This window comes from Arvicanthis niloticus, chromosome 25 (genome assembly GCF_011762505.2).
Source record: "Arvicanthis niloticus isolate mArvNil1 chromosome 25, mArvNil1.pat.X, whole genome shotgun sequence".
Classification (NCBI taxonomy): Eukaryota; Metazoa; Chordata; class Mammalia; order Rodentia; family Muridae; genus Arvicanthis; species Arvicanthis niloticus.
This window is the reverse complement of record NC_133433.1, coordinates 23,430,697-23,450,814: the sequence shown is the minus strand read 5'-3', so window position 1 is coordinate 23,450,814 and position 20,118 is coordinate 23,430,697.

Here is a 20,118-nt window from a genome sequence, read left to right as displayed (position 1 = left end):
TTTGTTTGCAAAACTCAGTATTCCATTGTGTAAAAGAACCACATTTTCTGTATCCATTCTTTTGTCGTGGGACATCTGGCTTGTTTCCAGCTTCTGGCTATCCCAAACAAGATCACTATGAATATAAATTTATTTTTAAGAGTCAATTTGAACCATGACTTACCTTTAGTTTTAGAAAAAATTGGGGCAAGAAGCTAGCCAAAACAGCCCACACTAGAGACCTATAGAACTGTAAGAGGATAACCTTTGTACAATGTTGCACTAAGAGAAAAGTAAGACTTTATTGGCACTAGAACATTATAAAGCATTGCCAAATGACCCCATTCTTTCTTTGCCTAAATCTTTTCCTTACATTATATTTTCCCCCATTTAGAACTGCAGCATGTGTATAGTCCTACTTGGACACTATTTGTGTGAACTCCACACAAATATATCAGATATAAGACAGAGAAATAAATGAAATTTCAAACTAAAATTTTAAAACAGAGAAAAAGAAGAATATAACGTGTCAATATCCTATGAGACAAGTAAGGAAATGATGCAAATAAGAAGACTGGAGTAAAATAGATAGAAGGTAAATGGCAACAAACAAACAAACGAACAAACAGAACCAGCATCAATTTAGGTTTTATAATCAGTGAAGCTATCCCTGGGACTTCCAGATTGTTATTCTGCTAGTTCAAAAATGGCTATTTTCTACAAGAAAGGTCAAGAGTTCAATAGTTCTTGACCAGAATCCAGTTCACAAGGCTGGATGTCTCATCTGGTCCTCAGTAAATGTTGGAATCCCCCAAGAGTCTCTAATGCCAATAATGGAATACACTTGTTAGTAAGAATGAGAGCAAGCAGGCAAAAAGCGAAGGCTATGACCTTGATTTAGGGTGGGTGATCTGACCTCAAATGATACAGTCAAGAAAAATCTCTCGTAGATGTGCTCAGCAGCTTGTACTTTAGTAGCATATAACAACAAAAGAAACATGAAATAAAAACTATTCTAGACACATATTCCCTCCTATATATGCATCCAAGTAATTCACACAGTACTATATACAATAGTCAATGAAAAATTAACATTTTTCACATTCATTGTAAACTTTGCTGACAACTATTGATTATGTATCACAGATTAAAAATTAATTCTAAGCCTAGAATGTTGGCTCAATGATTAAGAGAGCTTGGTGCTCTTGCAAAGGACCTGAGCTTGGTTCTCATCACCTATATCAACTGGTTCAACCTACCTTTATTTTTTTTGTTGTTGTTGTTTTTTATTTAATATTATTTTTAAAGTCCATACTTTATCCCCTTCCAGGTCAACTCTCTGTTCCACATCCCATACCTCTTCCTACAAGGATGTCCCTATCCCTCCATCCCCTACCTTACTAACCTCCCCACTCCCTGGGGCCTCTAGTCTCTTTAGGATTAGGAGCATCTTCTCTGACTGAATCCCGGCAGTCCTCTGCTGTCTATGAGTTAGGGGCTGCATATCATCTGGTGGCTGCTGCCTGGTTTCAACCCCTATTTCACTCCTGCACTTGGGGAGCCATATAGTCAATGTATATACACATACAGACAAATGCATATATACGTAAATCTTAAAAAAGAATTTATTTTAATTTTGAAAATGATACTATCATTAACCTATATAATAAATCCCTTTGTGGACCAACTCATTATAAATATTAACCTTGAAATTCTGATGTAAAATACACTCTCCATTATAATTTTATTTCACACAACAGTGAAAGAATCAATCAATTATGGATTCTGATCAGTGATTCTTAAATATGTTCATTAAAAAGCAAGGGTAGGGATGCAATTTCACAGGCAGAATATTATATTAAAAATGTGTAAAACCTATAGTACAGAATGTGTTTCTCAACTACAGTTGAAAAATGTTTTATAATTTTAGGACATTTACTGTAGCACAATGAATAAGATGCTTAAAATATGCAAATTCATTCCACAAATTCTTTCTTAAAGTATACCAAACATGACTGGTATGAACTAGATACTCACAAGTATATTTCTTCATCTCCAAATAACTATCAATTGCAGAGAAATATGAATGTTGACTACCTAAATAATTCCACCACATAAATTAACATTTAATTTTTCTACTTTGTTCAAAGGCCATCTTACTCAAAGTATACTCTAGAAAACAAATTATCATTTTCTAAAATCTTGAAATAATTCAAGCTGGGGCTTATACACTAGACTTTAAAATTTTGTAAGTTCTGCTCATGTAGAGTTATAAATGTTTTGATCTACATAATTTCCAGAAATTGAAAGAAAAATTAAAGACTGAATATCATTCTTTTTTAAAAATGTCCCATATTTTTATAGAACTCACTTACTATATGTTTCTAGTTATGGCAAACCACTGTGCTATCAGGCTTCCTGTGTGTAGTAGTGAATATTTTTTATTTATTTATTTTGATTGACATGTACAAGACGAGAAAGGAAAGAATGGCAAATGCGGAGAAAGTTGTCAATCAAGAAGTTACATGTTCCTACTGTAATATCATAAACCTGAGCTGAATGATGAAGTATTGTCTCTTGCTAGCTCACCTGCAAGTTGGAGTTGGCCATATGATCTGCTTTGAAGAACACATAAAGAGACTGGAAAAGAGATTTAAGTTTTTACACATATGCTTCCAAGAACCAATAATATTTTCAGACTAATATGCTTAATTTTTTTCTTCATAATAATTCTAAACTACAAAATCCCCATTTCTACTTTGAAAACTATATATAAAATATTTTTAACTATAACCAATTAAAATTATTATAACTGCTAATTCTATCCTATGCTATTGCACCTTTCTTTGCCATGGTATAGTCATTCTAACAAAATGGAAGGATTGGGAAGAATGGTGAAGGAATAGAGGGTCATTATTATCTAACCCATTAATTTGAATTTAATGGTACTCTCTGATGAAAACTGTGAGTTGCATGAGGCAAATTAATAGCCTCTGTCCATATTTCATTAGCTGAATATCCATGATGTCATCCTCAATTCACACACACCTAAGTTTTGAAATCATGCGGCGATGGTGTAATGGAATTTTTTCCCATGTAATTAATAGTTTCAGTGAATAGGCCAAGGACTTAAAAGGTCTGGAAAATGGACAAATTTCTTAGAAGTCCCAGAAAGAAAACATAGCTCTGAGAACAGAGAAATGTCCTAGATATCCCTTAAAAACAGTTATTTTTAATTCTAGAAAAAAATCATTAGTATATGATTTTTCCTAAAAGAGGTATGCACATAGATAATTAAGTTAGGATTGATCTGAATATCAAGTGATGGACGTTTAACATGAAAAGTCAAAGCAGGCGTTTGAGTCTGCATGGAGATATCAGTATTACTCATGCTTATTAACTCATTAGTTGTCACGATTAAAAATAGATATATTCTTATGTTCCAAAAGATACCATTAAGCCATTGATTGTTACATTCATCATGTACACTGAACAGTGAAGAATGCCAGTTTCTCCAAATGCAAATATAGATATTGTATAAAAGTGAGAATGTAGAGGAAGTGCTATAGGAGATGCTGTGTCTTATGACTATTTGACAAGTAGGACGTCTTTTAAAAATACACAGTGAACTCCTAAGTCTGGAAGATCTTATTGCCTGATTGTCAAAATAAATCAGACATCAATGACAGGGAAAGGGAGAACGGCAGTCTCTGATCTGAGGTGGCACTGGAAAGATGGATGAAGAAACATAAGCTGATTGTTTTGGAATTGAGTAAATGGAGAAAAGAAATCACTTATTCTCATCCCATTGTAGAACTTTACTATTGCTTTCTGACCACTTGTTAACGGCTTAGTACTACAGATGATTCATTCATTCTGTTTATCTTTGAGAATGTAACACTTCCTAAGCTCATTTGTCAATATGTTTAGAGAATAATCACAACATTGACTTATCATAGAAAGCAAATAAAATATTTAAAATATTTCCCTTATAAAATATGTAAATAGTTTCACTAATGTATATTATAGGTTAATATTCCAGAAGCTGAAGAGAAAACTACTGGCAAAGGGATCTTCTCCAGTTCATTGCCCATAGGGCCATTTTGTTACTACTGTAAAGACTAGTTGTGCGAATCTGGTGGTTGAATACGTGGTTTGGAATGGTAACCCAAGACCAAGTAAAGATGACTTATTACTTACTGCATCATAGAGAAAGTTGTACATAAATCTAATATATGCTTCTGTGTTTCTCATGTTTACGTAGTCCAGTTTCTGCACAAATTCCAGAACTCATTATAATACCTAAATATATGTAAAAACTCCAATATATCTAAATTTGTTCAAATGAAAATTTCATAATTGTAACTCTCCCTGAAATTAACCTTTGATGGATCAAGAAGTAGAAGGAAATGGTTAGAAACTCTTTTGATACCCTCTTTAAATTTGTCTCTCACATGCCAATAAGGATATAGGCTTCAGAATGTATATAATCAGAAGTACATGCTTTGCAAGAACTTACATATAGGCATGTATGTAACTGCTGCAAAAAGAAGAGAAGAACTCTATAGCATTAAATAGTTCTTTTTAATCAATCTCTTTAGATTTGATAATTTTACATTTCTTCTGTTTTTTGTGACTCTTCTGTTTTCCCTTCAGCTCAGGGATAATGGCTTTTAGTGTCTCTTAGTGTTAATAGCATGGCTGTATATGTTTCTTGAGTTAACACAACTGCCCTCTCTCAAGAAGAACTCATCTTTCATGTCTTATTCTCACAGTTATATTCTCATGCTTATCCTAGTCTATTAGTTGTATATCTTCTTGCTTGGAACAAAACATATGCTTATATTTCCTGTTGTATTTTCAATATATATCTGTTAAAACCAGCAAATCAGATCTCTTTTTTATGGTAGAGTCAGCAATATGTTCCATACTATATTTTGGCGTTATATTAATTCTTTATTATTTGATATAAATTAGATTGCAACAGGGTCTGCTTTCTTGACACCGCATAGAATACTTAATATCTAATGAACAAATGGCATCATACTGAAGGGACATTATAATCAGAAAGTAGTATGCATTAGGTCTATGATGTCTTTGTCAGACATGACTATGGCATGGAATGTGTTATCTAGTCTGAGTGTTGGGAAAGTCTCCCATTGGAAGCATAATTGGAACATGTTATGACATACTTTCTAAAGGAAAATTCTGTTTTTGCCACTTATATCTGGTAGTGTAGATTTTAGTCCAATCACACAACACTTCAAAATGTGTTGCTTTAAATTATGCATTAAAAATTTTATAAATGCCAGTTTTGAGTTATAATCAGAGAAAAATCACTGTCCACAGTAATTCTAAGGCTTAGTACAGGCTGCTCTAGCACCAGGAATTTCTGAACAAAGATATCTGATAACTGACTGGCAAATAAAGATGCTATGTGGAGCCATTTACAGGCTCTTAGTACTTACATACTTGAACTTGAGGATTTAGGAGAAATCGCCCATTCTTCTATATGTTATGTTCTTTTCCTCTTTATAGAAATATTTCCTAGCTTGTTGATGGGGCATAGGAGAGACAGAATCCATGACTATGCAGTGAGTGATTGTCAACTGAAAAAAAATTCTAGAGTACAAGTTTAACCAAGCGCTTATGATGGTCCACGTGGTTTATGTGAATCATGGCTTAGAACCACAGCTTGTATCTTGTATAGTTTCATCTCCTCAATCTATATCAAGTTCTTGTAGAAATATTTCAAGGATATCTTTGAGTCATAGAACAGTATATTTATTTTTCATGTGAGCACATAGAAATGCAAATATCAAGACACAGAAAAAGAAAGCCAAAGGATATTTATTACTTAACACGTATTCATTAGCTTATTTAGAATATTTACCACTTCCAAAATTGCACCTTATTTTTGATGATGTGATTTTAATTGTATTTTTATTTAATAGTTACAAGACTTTCTCATTTATCAGTACTTTCTTGCAAAAGTACCTTATTTTTCTAGTTAAGGATCCATATCCCTCATCATTGTTTTCATTACTCCCATATCTCACAAGCATATTTTTTTGTTTTGAACTTTGTTACTTTTTTTTCATTTGAGCTTTATACACTTTAAGTAAACAAACATTCAAACACTGGACTCACATTAGAATTATAAAAATGATATGAAATTCTATTTGCTTGTTTCTGCCTACTTTTCCAGTACTATCAAGTTGCCATAGGAAGGCCTTCCTGAAGATTTGATTTGATATCTGGCTTTATGATTGTAAGAACATTTTTTCTGTCCTCTTTTGCTGATGAAGTGGCATATAGTCTTTGAGAAGACTTTTTGTTGTTAAAGTATAATCTACTAAGATTTCTAAATAAATGTCTCATCCTGTATTGTGAAACACTTTCATGGGTTCAGAGATGTTTTCTCATTTTTCACATTAAATAATCTAGAGCTATGAAAATTTTCTTTCTAATGACAAATACATAAATCCTCAACAATCCCTTGCAGGAGATCTACTTATGTTCTCAGGATAAGAACATAAACGTTTAAAGTATAAACACAACTTACAGATACCTCTTTTAAAATCTTTTTTTTTCTTTTTCTTTTTATAAAACATACAGGTAAGCAAACAAAACAAAACCAACAAGAAATACACATACCAAAACAAAATACATAAAAAACACAGAATTGGAAACTACTGTTTAAAAAAAATGAGAAAGACAAGAAAGACAGAAAGTGCCTAAACAAAACCATATGAGACGAAAGTTGACAAAAATATCATTGAGTTTGTTTAATGCTGGCCTTCTACCTTAAGTATGGTTAATACACTGAGTGAAAGTTCATTGGAAAAAACTAATGTTTCCTTTGCATGTGGTTGTCAGGCGAGATAGGATCTTAGTTAGGGATGAATGTTTGTATCTGCTTCCCTCCCAGTGTTAGGACTTCCTTTGACTTGAACATATTCAGGCCCTGTGCATGTTGCCTCAGTCTCTGTGAATTCATATTTGTCATTCTTGCATCTGGAAAACACAGCTTCCTTGGCATATCTCCTCTCATTTTCAAAATCTTTTCATTGCCTCTTTTACATAGCTTTCTAAACCCTGAGGGGAAGGATTTGATAAAAACAATCCTATTTAGGACTGATGGAGCGACTCAAAGTATCTTCACATTGTCTAACTGTAGGTCTCTGTTTTAGTTCCTACCTACTGTAAGACGAAGCTTCACTGATAATAGCTTAGAGAGGTGCTAATCTGTGTGTAAAGTGGAATGTCATTAGGAACAATTTTATTGTTATGTTCCTTGAGCAGAACAATGGTATTTGATTTTGCCTAGGTCTATAGCCTATCTAGTCTCAGGTTCTTAGACAACTGACCAGTGTCAACCCTGGGCTCTTTCTCATGGTACGGGCTTTAAATCCATTCAGAGAGTGGTTGGTTGCTCTCACAACCTTTCTGCCTTGATTGCATCATCATATCATGCAGGTAGGTTGTCATCATAGATCACAAAATTTTTATCTGCTTTGGTTGCCTTTCACCAACAGGTAACATGCAGAAAACTTTCAGTACCATGATAGTAGGGATGGAGGTTGGACACCAGTTTAACTTCTCTATGTTCAGTGAGACATAAGTGGTATATTCAGCAATATGGACTGACCACCAGTTTGTGGCAGGCAACCAACAGTAGGGTATTTGGGCATTTTTATGTAGCCCCTTTGGCCAAAAACTAAGTTAGACATAACTTGTATGTGACCTTGGAGATTTCACTTAGTGGCAAAAGATTCCTAGCTGGAGCATTATCTTGCTCATTATTTGGTGACTCTATTTAGAGTTCCTTCAAATATGTATACATTTAAGATGCTTCTACTATAGAAAGCTTCCATGTGATACCTCAAGTAGCCCTTAGTGTTAGCTGCTCCTCCCATCTTCCCTCACCCTCCCCATTTAATTCCCCAATCCAATTTTCATCCTGTCGCTTTCTACCTATACATTATATTTCCTTTTCCTTGGGAAATGTTCCCCTCCCCAATAATCCTACACACAATACCTAACCATTGTGACGCCTATCAGAGGTGTTATTGCTTATATTCACATACAAGAAAATACATAAATATGTGATTTTATAGTCTGGCTTACCTCACTTGGGATGGTTTTTTTCAACCTTCATCAATCAACCTACAAATTTCATAATTTTGTTTGTTTTTGAAGCTGAACAGCATTCCATTGTGTAAATGCACCTCAGTTTATTACCCACTCTTCTGATGATGGATATGTAGGTTGTTTCTAACTGTTGACTATTCTGAATAAAACTGCAGTGAATATGGATGAGCAAGTGTCTCTGTAGTAAGATGTAAGTTCTTTTGGTAGATGCCCAGAAGTGGTATGGCTGGATATTGAGGTAGATCCCAGCTTCCTGATGAACTCACACACTGATAACCATACTGTGTGTGCAATGTTGTACTCCCACCTGCCATGAATAATTTACTCCCATCCCCCAAAGTCTCACCAGCATGAGCTGTCATTTGTTTTTGGTGATCTTGGCCATTCTGTCTGATTTAAGATGAAATTGGGAGGTAATTTTGATCTGTACGTCCCTGATGGCTAATAATATTGAACATTTCTTTAATTGTTTATCAGCCATTTGTGTTTTGACTTTTCAGAACTCTCTATTTAATTCTCTTCCTAGTTTATTGAGTTGTTTGTTTTCTTGATTTTCAAGGCATTTTTTTAGTTCTTTTATATATTTTAGATATTAATCCTCTATAGTATATGCAGTTTGAAATGGTGTTCCTTTTATTTTGATTGCATGTTAATTCATAGGCTATTGCATTGTTAAATTGATTAATGTTCTATCTCTTGTTTTTTAATTCTGAAAACGTCTTTCTTAGAATTAATAGAAATTTACATTTTTATAGTGAGGTTTGCAGAAGTATTTTAATGAATATTATAGATAGATGTACAGAAATCATATTTAAATGACCAACAAAATTCCATGGAACCATTGTAAGCAATATAACTTTCCAATGCTTGCATCAAATATTATGTATAAGAAATATTCTAGGCATGATAAGATTGCTCAGTGAATAAATATGACAACTTAAGTTTAATTCCAAAAATCCACAAGTTGAAAAGATAAAACTGACTCTCAGTTTTTTCCTCTGATTTCCATGGGCATGCTGTGGCTCAAATGTGCACAAAAATTCACACACACATACATATATGTGTATGTATATATATGTGTGTGTATATATATATATATATATATATATTTATATATACATATATATGTATATATAAATATATTTATATATATACATATATATGTATATATACACATACACATATATGTATATGTGTATATATATGTGTATATATATGTATATGTATATATATGTATATGTGTATGTATATGTATATACACACACACACACACACACATATATATATATATATATATGTAAATAAATATCTCAGTTGATAGTTGATTACTTGATTCAGGGTATCTTATATATTGGTTTATACCAAACTATATTGTAGTATAATATGGTTTAACAATTTAAGATGTTTTCTCATATAATGTTATGTATCATTGATATTATATAATCTATTCTATTCCATTTTCTATCTAAACATTTTATATTCCATTTACTATATACTAAACCATACTATTGTTATTATAAAGTACCATATGCAATAGACTATAACATATGAGTAATATATAAATTATAAAAGACATAAAATGTACATGTAGAAAATCACAAGTGAAACAACTCTCATAAGACAGTAATGATTATCTATTTAAAAAATATTTTTGTAGTTTCATAAGTATCTTAACATTGCTCAGCAGTATAACATTTTAAGTGATTCTTTTATTAACATATATTCATTTCACAAAGTGGCATTTTTATAAATGTATATAATGTTATTTTGATCACAGTCATCCTATTATTATCCTTTCTTATCCACCTTCCTCTCCCCATTTTTCTTCTATGTCCATAATTTGTCCTTAGGAAGTAATTTATAAACCACAATTTTATATATTAATTATGTAGAAGTTTACGATGGTAGTAAAACTCAGAATCTGTAAGTGAAGAGCACGAGTAAAGTTTACTTGACATTTTGGAGGTGAAAACAATGCTTAATTCTTCACCAGATGTGGGCATGGGAGACAAAGTGCACCTGCCAGCTCCCACGGATTCTGACTTAGGTGAGTACATCCCTCTGTCAGGATAGGGGAGGGTAGATAGTGCATTGATGCAGATGGAATGGAGGTTGTGCTGAGTAGGGTGAGCTTTGGGTCATCAGAGAACATTTAAGAGAAGATAAGCAACAGAATATAAGATCGGAACTAAAGGTAAATTTTAAAGGTAGAAACATAATTTGTGGAACTGTCAAGTAGATTAATTTATGAAATCCTTATCATTAATTCCAATGTGTTCTCCTACTTTATTTTATCTTTGTTGGAAAATACAAAAGTCTTGCTAGAAGTTGTAGACTAAATTATGCCCCTTTAATGAAAGCTGGATTTAATGGAAATCTGTGTGATTGCACAGGGAACAGGGCCTCTAAAGAGTCTTGAAATATAAATGAGGTCTCATAACTTTTGAGTGAAGTTCAATAGGGCTGGTGTGTTTATGGGAAGAGTTGTCAAAGTTCTTCTTTCTGTCTATAGAAAGACTTGGAGAATATAGTAAGAAAGTACATACAGGCATGTAGCAGAAGTCAAACATGCTGACCCCTTAATCTTAGGCCTCCAGGTTTCTCAGCCTAGAAAACACTTCTGTTAATTAAGTCACCTAGTCTATGATATTTTGTCATAGTCTTAAGCTATGACACTATATACTATATACTAGTGTATATGTTAGAAATGTGCTTCTTTATGAAATTTTCTAGCTCTAAAATGATACTTCAGTACACAGCATGAACTCTACATCCTGCTTAAAAACAGAAGTTGAGAATTGTTACACAGGATGCTTAAACAAGAAGCTATACATTATAGATGTCAACCAAAAATAGGACTCCATTCTTAGCTCCACCAAGTTACAGTCAGAAGAGTCTGTAGATTGCTGTTAGAACCAATGGAGTCTCCTTATGCTATCTATATCATATCTGCATCAGAATAAGTAACTGTAAAGCCATACAGAAAAAATATACATATACATATATGTATACATATACATCATATATGTATATATACACATACACATGTAAATATACAAATAAAGCAGTGTTGCTGGGCCAAAGGGAAAAAACATGTTCATATAAAATAATAAGTATAAAAAGGTGGTCATATCAAAATAGATATAAAAATAGAAATAAAAAGATATAGAAGGAAAGAAGGAAGGAAGGAAGGAAGGAAGGAAGGAAGGAAAGAAGAAAAGGCCAAAAAGAGATGAAGTGTAACTAGAACTGTGAACCAAAGCTAGTCAGTAGTTAGACTATGGACTATAGCTAATTCATTAGGTAAGCAGAAGAGGGGATTCCACAGCAGAGAGAAGGCCAAAGAAGAGTAGAATTTGGAGAGACTCTTTAAGATGTGGCACCAGATTGAGAACAAGGAGGAAGCTTTTCTTCCTTTGTGTATTAAAGGGACAAACACAGAGACATCTACTGGTAAAACTCTTTTTTTTTTTTTTTTTTTTTTTTTTTAGGTTTGAGAAGACACGTGACTTGCATGCAATTTTGATTTGGTTATGCTTCTGTCACTGAGTGAAGGGAGGTATCAACTTTTCCGGATGAGTCTGAGTTATCAGTGTGACAGGCGAGATCTCCATGACAGCCCTGGCTTTAGAAGAGCAGGCAGGCAGGGGGTGGGAGGGTGGTATTGCACTACATGAGGGGATATTGTGTTTCCCTGAAGCCCTTTATTATACTGCAAGTACAGTAGTTTTCACTTCTCCAAACTGGGAACCATTCCAGAGGAACGCATCTGGATAGCATTTGCCCATTACCCTCCCCAGAAAAGAATTGGTCAGCAAGGGCTCTATTCATAAAAACGAATTCCATCTACTTCGACTTGAATGTCACATCTTTATGTGGAAAAAGTGTGGAATGAGACCCCTTTTTTCTGCACAAAGAATGCTTTGCTGAGATTAATGGAACCCCCTCCCTCTTCAATATGTAAGCAGACACTTTCTGATTATATACCTGAGGGAGTGCTAAGACTGCAGACTCAGTGAGAAGGTTTGGATGGGCTGTTTCTGGACTGAATTGAACTCTTTCTGAAAATAGGTGCTGATTTCAGGATAAATGCATGCTTTTTTAAAACTGTAAAGAAATATAACATGGTATTTTCAAGATACACACATAAATCAGGTGAAAGTTTTAAGAATCACAAATTCTGTTAAGAATCTATAGTCACTACATCCCAAGTGATGAATCTGGAGACTTAATTCACAGAACCCTAATTCCCAGAAGTAAAGAGTTAATCTTAATGGAGTAATATAGTTTTAATCAGCCCATAAGGTTGATAAATTGGGTTGATTGGAATCACATCATTAGACAGCGAATTTTGGCAGATTTTTAAAAAGTCACCAAGAGTGCTTGAGATTTATGGCCTCCCAGTTCATTATTTTCTTTTGCTTGAATGATCTTTTTAATGTTCTGTGACTTACAGTGTACCTTGCCTACTATAGAATTTGTTCAATGACAAAAGACTTTAGCATGCTATAAGTCCACATCATTGCATTTCATCTAAAGTACAGAATAGGCTAAAATGGTTAACCTTATCTCAGGCAACTATGAGATGAGGGATTTTCCTGAAGGTAGTTAATGATCCCCTAACTGTTGCCCAAAGCCTCTGCATTAAGGAGGTGATTTTAACATGAATATTGCCAACAAATAGAATAGTGCAGTTTTTAAAAATATACATATTTTTAAAACACACTATCAGAATAGTATCTGTATTAGGTATATTACAGACACCCAGTTGAGACTTTAATGTTAAACAACATGTGTGTGTGTGTGTGTGTGTGTGTGTGTGTGTGTGTGTATAAAAAGTATGCAAGTAAATTTTACTTGACTCCTTGCCAACTTATGATTTATTCTATCAATTATTCTGTGTGTGTTTTCTTAAGAAAATGGATCAAATTTTCTCTATAGTTTCTTTTTTTTAAGTACAAAGTTATATTCTGACCCCAAAATGGAGAGCACAAAGCAGGTGAACTTTTTACTGTGCCTGTTAATAGTTCTCTGCTACCTACTTGAAAAAGGCTAAGGAGATTCAGAGGAAATGGATTTTATGTTGCTATAATAAGGTTGCCACAATATTCTTACAAGGTAGCATTATAAATGATGGGTACCAGAATGAAGTGAGAGTTTTAAATGTAAACACATCTTGATAAACTGTTAAATATCTTGGCATCTGGCATCAGTAATCACTTGATTTGCAACACTTTGTTTATTCTCAATACTTAGTTGAGGTACTCTATTCCTCCCAAGTTCTAGGCAGAAAACTTGTGACACAAAACCACAATTAAGGCAGAGACTTATGGCTGCACAAGATGCTGAGAGTAAGTAGAGCTTGAATGTTCAGTCCTAAACAAGACATCACGACACACACGAGGAGGGGGCAGAAAGACTGCATGAAGCATTAGATATGAAGAAGAGTTATAAAAGGCTATCTTCTCCCAACACACAGTCATGACAATCACAGACTCTCAACAACGCCGGGTGATTGTGCTGAGTCTGTGCAAAAATGGGCCCGCCAACAGCTAGACAAAGATAACTACCCTCCACTGTGAAATTGTTTTTGGCACATAAATTTAGAGAAAAGGGAGTCATTGCCTTTAGTTGTGATTCTAACAATTATCCTACTAGGCTTTAATGGATAGACCCAACAATCACAGGATCTAATTAAACACACACACGCACACACACATGCACACGCACATGCACACGCACATGCGCACACACACCCCAAAAGTCATGCATCTTGAAAAACGGTCACATGGGGAGAGTGAGGTAGCTGAGAGGAAGGCAGGTAGAAGATGACGGTGTGTATCCAGAATGCATGTGTGCAATTGTCACTGAACCAACTTTTTAAAAAATCATCTTTCTGAAATTTCATGGCACTAGAGATCACAATGCATTAGAGTGACTGGCAGTCCTCCAGTCCAGGCACATTCGACAAATCAGCGGGTTTCAGAGCACAGCACTTACTTCAGGAGTAACCACAATGCCATCGCATTTCATAGTTGGTCTTCACAGGGGCAGATGACTAACAGCACATCTGCTTTTCTTCCATTGGCCATATACAGCCCAATTTGATGGAGCAATGAGCAGGATATTGTTAGCTCAACTCTGGGCCAACACAAAAGGGAGAATGAAGCTCAATCTATGGAACATAAAACTAATTGTAAGAAATATATGTAGCAGTTCTGGTGCAGTCTAATGACCTTTGTAAGACACTGGGGAGAATCTATCCTTTGAAAGTTCACGTTGGTAGCAAATATTATTCTCTCGTATGTCCTCTCCAAATCTTTCGTGTCATTTAAAACTTATCCGGCCAATTCAAGTTGAGTATCCCCTATCCCACATACCCAGGCTTGAAATGTTTCATATTTCAAATGGTTCTCAGAGATTACAATATTTACATATAAAGAGTGATGTATGTGGGTGATGATATGCAAACATAGGATTCCATTATGCTTCATAAATGCATTGCCTTCAGATAGTTTTACCCAATGATTTATTAAATCTACATTTTGACAATGACTTATCCTATGAAGTCAGTGGTACATTTGCCCTTGGGACAAAGTCATGTTAATCAAAATGTTCATATTTCAAAAGCATTACAAATTTTTAATTCTTGTTATTACCAAAACTTAGCTTTCATTATTAATATTACAGTCTTTCCTTTTTAGCAAGCCACACACTTCCACATCAGTGTAATGAAATAGTCTTTTCTCCTAAACAAGTGCCTACAGCCTCAGGGGAAATACTCAAAGATTCTTTGCTAATGTTGAACAGAATAATGAGTCCTTTCTTTGTTGCATGACTGAGGGGGGAATGTGCTTCACAATAACTCCTAAGGAATTTCAGGGTTTTTCTTCCCCACAAAATTATACAATTTTAATACTTAACACGAGCAAACAAACAAAAATCTAACTTTCTATCAATCTCCATTAAATTGGGAAGCTGGCATTTGACTCCAAAATGTCCTATGAAGATGGCTTATTGGCTGTGTAAACATGGAGGCACATATCTGAAATTCAAATGTCTGATTTCAAATAACCAGTCATAGGTCAAAAATGTTGGCAAGATCACTCACAGATGTTTCACAGAAATGGAAAGAAGAGAGGTCAACATACTGTAAATACATGTAGTTGCCTGATGTGTCTCTGGCCAATTTCCTCTTCAACAGAATGCATTTAGTGTAATAAATGTTTCATCTGGGAAGCTTTCCAGATTCGTCATTAAAATAAAAAAAATAAATAAAAAAAATAGAGCACAGCTTTTCTTGGTGGATCCTTTTTCCCAGCACACTATTCGTCACATCACAGAGGTATGCTGAAATGTGCGGGTGAGTATAAAGGAGGCAGAAGAGAAATGAGAAAGCAGAAGAAAGAGAAATGAAAAATAAGAGAGAGGTGGATTTTACAGGGAAATGTCCTCACTTGTAAAATAAATTTGAGCTGTCTGCCTCTGTGTCATCAACTGGCTGATACCACAATACATGAGGCACACAACTTTTTCTGGTAATGCTTTTTTCCCCCTGTAGTATTTGCAGACTGTTCTGCTCGTTTTTGTTTGGTTGATGGGTTTTATTTGCTCTTTCTTGTGTGTGTTATGTTATTTTTTTTTATCAGCGGTTACATTAACAAAATGGGGAAAAATGTTTCATATTTTGTGGACTCCTTACTGTCTGTGGTGATCGCAATATCCTATGGACTAGGTGGCATGGACAACAGGTTTCTTTAACCACAGTTCTGAATGGCAGAAACTATAATCTGAAGCCAGCGTGGGCGGAGTCTAGTGAGGGCCCATCCTGGCTTGTATATGACTACTTCTCCATTTGTACACACTCCATCTTCTTGTTGTCTACAAGCATTCTGGAATCTCATGAGAATATGAGAGCTAGGCACTTCTGTACATCTTTCTGTACATCTTTCTGTACATCTTTATGCATTTATGTTGGTCTGTGGTCTTTGGATTTATGTGTGCCTAGATTTTTCTAATTATATGAAATAAAAATATTTCAAAATGAACAAGTGGATTTAAGTAATCCCTGGGTTAAAAGACAAATTAAGTTCTTGTTAGTCTTTCTAGTAGAAATGGACAACATTAGGGAAAAGAAAAAAAGCTCTGGCAGAACTGAAATTGAAATGCAGGACCAAGGGTCTCAGATGTTGATGCAGAGATTTAGAAATTTGCTGCCATTTGGCAAAGATCCAGAAGAATGGACATTAACTTAAATCTCTGATAATGGCCATGGGGTTGCAGGCATAAGATGAAATTTTGCCATCCTCCTCCTGACTATTGCCTAAGTCCAAATCAGCTCACAGGGAAGAGAGGATGGAGTGGCTGGAAGCACTCTCCCACCTTCCTTGCCTCCTGAAGTACACATTTCTAGGAGAAAATCCCAGCATGCTAGAGAATCCAGCAGAGTATCACAGGATGTGTATTACAAATCCAATCCTGGAAAGGTTGTTGTGTATTAACCTACAAGTTCCAGCCAAAGAAAAATGTGAATAATGCCAGCCCTAGATTGAAAGAACAGAGTTGGTTCTTACTCCTTCCTGCTCTGATGTCTGTCAGCCATGTTGATAGGTTTTGCAATGCAATCTATATTGCTAGATTATAGTTATTCTCAAATACATGCCCCCCCCCAAAGATCCATGTGTCAAGCTGTATCACATTTGAGAAGGATGAGACTCTTCAAAAGTGGGCCTGCTGGCTTCTTTTTGAAGTGTGTGACAATGAAGGGGATTTGGGCACTTGAGTCCTTCCTTTTGTTCTTTGTGATATAGCCATGAAGAGAATGTGCTTTCTCTGCCTGTTAACTTTGTCCCTTCCCCCAGATTTGTAGCAGCAATGGACTAGAACCTACACAACTCTGAGCCAAAATAACAACTCTCTCTTTGTCTATGTTTTGATTAAACATTATTAAAAAAAAACTTACAAATAAATAAAAACAGCATGCAATAAAACCAACCAACCCTAAAGTCCATAAAGCTCAATGCACTTCTAGACAATAAGTATTCAGAACAAAAGCTGTGGACTGTCACATTACACTTTACACTTTCAGTCTCAGTTATAGCTTATGCACTATCTACCACTAAAACAAGAACTCTGTGAATAAATTATAACTAGATAATTTAACTTAACAATTAACTTTAGAGCCTCTGGTATCACTTCTATCTTCATCATGCTTTCAGTTTTTCCTTATGTCTGTCTCTTTACTATTTTTTGATTTTGATTTTCTTCATACTATACTGTGACCGCATGTACATTTGCTGAAACGTATACAATTAGCCAGATTCCAAATATGAGAAAGAGCGTGTTTTGATTCTTTCTGATATTTTGTGACCACAATTATTTTTAAGTCTATCCATTTGTCTACAAATTCATTAAGATAACTGGGTCATTTGGTGTATATGTATGTGTGTGTGTGTGTGTGTGTGTGTGTGTGTGTGTGTATATACAAGCTGATTTCCACAGTGGATGCATCAATTTATACTTTTACTAAGAGTGAATAAGAGTCTCTGTCTCTCTCTGTCTATTTCCATCCTTTGCCAACACTTGTTTTAAGGTTGATGAATACCATTCTGACTAGGGTAAGTAGTTATTCAATGTAGTTTTAGTTTGCACTTCCTTGGAGGTTAGGAAGATTGAACAGTTTTTAAATAGTTATTGACTAATTGTGGTATTATTTTAGAATTATCTATTCAGCTTACTTGCCCAATGGTTTATTGACAGTTTTATTTTCTTGGTATTTAATTTCTTCAAATCTTAGTAAATTCCATATAGTGGCCCTTTGTCTGAAATGGAGCTGGTAAATATTTCCCTAATTAGTTCTGTGGAGTATCTGTTAGCTCTGCTGATTGGTTGTTGTTGCTGCTGCTGCTGTTGTTGTTGTTGTTGCCCAGAAAAGTTTTAATTTCATGAAGTCCCATCTGTTGCTATGTGGGCTTGACTCCTGTGCTGTTGGTGTTCTTTTAAAAAAGTTCTTGCCCTCCTCAGTATCATGAAGAGTATTCTCTCCTGGGTTTTCTTCTGAAACTGTCAGTGTTTCAGGTTTGAAATTAAGGACTTTGATCCATTTTGAATTGATTTCTGTACAGAGTGAAAGATAAAAGTCTAATTTAATCCTTCTGAAAGTAGATATCCAGGTTTGCCAGTAGCATTTGTTGAATAGGTTCTTTTTTCCAATGTGTATTTTTTTACTTCTTTGTCAAAAATTAAGTGGCTTTTATGTCCTATTTCTGGGTCATCTATTCCCTTCCATTGGTCTGCATTTCTATTTTTATGCTAGCAACAGGCCATTTTATCACTATAGCTCTATACAATAATTTAAAGTTGGGTACTTCTCTTTATAAGTTTATTGTTTCAAGTATTTGTTATAGTAACAGCAAGTTGTTTTGTTCTATTAAGAAGATACATATGATGAGTATATCAAATATATGTATATGTGTATATATGTGTAATATATATTTAAACAATACTTATTTGCATTTGTATTTGAAATTTTCTTCAAACTATAAAATTATCCAAAATAATGTTTCAACTATGGATCTGTAAACAGTATGTTTAGAGATTTTGTCTGTTATGCATTGAGATTTCTACTAGCTCTATTAGAAAGCAAGTGTGCTATAAAATGTCTTTATGTTGCACTCAGAGATACGGAATGAATAGTATTTTATTTCATGTGGTTTTTTTTTTTTTTTTTTTTTTTTTTTTTGTAATGCAAACTTGACTCAGTACTCCATACAACCTGACTGAATGATATTTGGAAGATTATGTTGATGTTTGTAAAGATATAATGAATTATTATTATTATATTCTACGTAGGAAACCACTGTTTTTTGTGCTCTGCTGAAAATATTTGTAATAATAGGCAGAAGATGTGGCAATAAACAGAGCGCATTTCAGACAGTGAATACTATTGGATACTGCAAAAAAAAATACTGTCAAACATATGTGGAAAATTTAAAAACTAAATGGGATGCATGCAACCCCATGAGGAACTAAGCAGGTATTTCTAGCATGCATCATGTTCCTTTCCAAACCAGTCACAATGATGAGCTACATATGAAAGTGATTATTGTTGGAAACTGAAAGAAAGATGCTCTGAGGAGGATATCATTCGAACACTATACTCTTTCCAAAAAAGCAACATTGAAAGGAGAAAACCATATAGACTCCAAAGGACAAACTACTATGGTGAATGAAAAAGACAAACATTGAAGTTTTCTAGAACAAGGACATAGAATTAGTACTTAAAGCAAACACCATGACATCAGGGAAGGGACACTTCCATTAAGACAAACACAGTCCATGCAGGAGAATGGATGCTCAACTAATGAAGCCAAAAACCATAAAATAAAAAACAACCTTCAAGGTATTTGACCGTGAGTGGCCAACCAATGACTCGTCCAACTTGAGGCCCATATCACAAAAGACAGTCCATGCCTCATACTATCTACATGTCCAGGAATCAAAGACTAGATAACCTAAAGATCTGGGATAGAATCAAACACTACTTGTAGAGACAGAGAGAAAGAGACAGAGACAGAGAGACAGAGACAGAGAGACAGAGAGGAAAAAGGAGGAATGAGAGAGGGAGAGAGAGAAAATTATTTCTAATAATATTCTGCTATACTCATAGTTTGGCCTAGCACAGTTGTCAGAAGAGAAGCTTCATCCAACAACTGAAGAGACCCACAGCCAAACATTAGACTGAGCTCAGGAACCTGAAGAGAAGTAGGAAAAGAATTGTAGGAGCCTGAAAAGTCAAGGACACTGAGAACTTGACTCACAGAAGCAATTAACCAGGGCTCATAAAGGCTCACAGAGATTGGAGCAAGAATCACAGAGCTTGTGTGAGTCTGAGCTAGGTATTTTGCATATATAATGTGGTTGTGTAAACACTGTTGTGTTCCCACAACAGTGGAAATAGGGTTATCTATGACTCTTTTGCCTGCC